The 1,726-nt window shown below is 37.0% G+C and overlaps 1 long non-coding RNA gene across 1 annotated transcript; it reads left to right on the forward strand.

The window, feature by feature from the left end:
* The first annotated feature begins 141 nt into the window (after positions 1–141).
* Positions 142–1,518, forward strand: LOC147819823 (uncharacterized). The gene is made up of 3 exons (XR_015436315.1): positions 142–234; positions 556–633; positions 1,356–1,518. It is a non-coding gene; the product is annotated as an uncharacterized LOC147819823 (long non-coding RNA).
* Positions 1,519–1,726: the final 208 nt, after the last annotated feature.

The raw sequence follows: 1,726 nt of genomic DNA on the forward strand, positions 1-1,726 counted from the left end.
AAAAATTGAAATGAGTGAAGAGGAAAAAAGAAGTTGACCTTGGGGAACAAGATTTTTTTTAAATCCCTCCCCACCTGTCACTTTGTGCGTGACGAGTACTTGAACCGTTTGCTGTCACACCTAGACTTACTTCTCTTTCAGACTCACTGATGGTGAAAGAGATGAAAATGTCTGAAGGTGAAGTACTGTACACAGAAGTCGAATTTACGAGGGGAGCGAGGGCATGCACCAATGGTGAGTCTTAATTTCTTTTACAACGTTTTATGGTTACAGTGTATACAAGAATAAAATAAAGATGTATGCTGAAAAAGAGTGAACTGTTCATTTCAAGTCTTCTTAGCAACATTTCACTTTCTTCAGAATGAAATGATGGACTTGATTTCCCTCTTACATCTCCAAGAATACCACCAGAGTTTTCGAAGATGAAAACTCCAGATACTTCCAAGAGTTTGTTTCTTTTGTTAGTCAGCCTTTGAGTGGAGTACGAATGTTTAATCGTTCACTCAGTGGCGCCTGCTCACAATCCTTTCAACAGCAGTTTGTTTTGTGTTGCAGAGACAACTTCCTCATCAGCTGAAACCACTTACTCTGAAGTCAGGATCTTGAGAACTGAACCACCTGCAGAGCTGCCTGGTAGGTAATAAACAGCAAGTCAGTGGCATGGTGAGGTGAGGTGATTACCTGATTGACAGTAAATTAGTCAGCAACTATTCTGATAATTGAATAACAATTTCAGACATTTTTCAAGAAAAATGGTAAAAATTCAAGACTTCCAGCTTCTGAGATGTAAATATTTTCTGTTCTTTTTAGTCTTCTACAACCATAAACATATATCTTTAGGTTTTTGATTGTTTATTAGACAAAATGAGATATGTGAAGATGTTACCTTGGACTTCTGATGGACATTTTTCATTAGTTTCTGACATTTCTTAGAAAAATAATGAGCAGATTAACTGATAATGAACATAAGTTAGTTGCCCTATTATTGTGTATAATAAAGTTTCTACTTACTATGATTATTGTTATGTACCAAAACACCAAAGCAAATTCCTGGATCTTGCACAGAGATGATAAATCAGTGTAATTTGCTCGTTTATTTGCCTCTGTTAGATTCTAACCTTCATGAAGGAGGATTTACAGCAGGACTGTTGTATCAGACTGCATTAGTCATAGCTAGGTGTTCCTAATAAACTGCTGAGTGTACTGTATAGAGCCAAGCTAAGAAACTGAATGTATGGTTTTCTCCAGGTTAAATCTAACCAGGTTTCTCATTTACACAAAGTTTAAGAAATTACCTTACTAGAATAAACTGGATACTTAATTTGATGTGAACTGTCTCCTCTGTTGTTGAACAGGCGCCCAACAAGCAGCAGAGCCAAACGAACGATCCAAGGTGACATGGCAGACCGTGGCTCTGCTGGTTCTCAGTGCTCTGCTGGCAGCTGCCGTCATTGCTCTCTGTGTTACCTGTGAGTTTGTACCGTTTTCTCAAAGAACATTAATTTAGACTGACTTGTAAAATGAGAAGAACAATCTCAGCAACTTTGAGAATCTAGATTGATATGTTATTGGTTATTTTCCTTGTAATAGAACTGATGTAAAATCACTAAAAATCTAATTTAATCTACAAATGTCTGTCCATATTATTTAACCTCATTCTAATGACTCTGAACAGACTCCTGCTCATCATCAAGTACCGACCTTCTCTGACTATACTTTCTTTTTT

This window comes from Seriola lalandi, unplaced genomic scaffold (assembly GCF_002814215.2).
Source record: "Seriola lalandi dorsalis isolate HSWRI2012SDOR001 ecotype SW California unplaced genomic scaffold, Sedor1 jcf7180002043527, whole genome shotgun sequence".
NCBI classification, from domain to species: domain Eukaryota; kingdom Metazoa; phylum Chordata; class Actinopteri; order Carangiformes; family Carangidae; genus Seriola; species Seriola lalandi.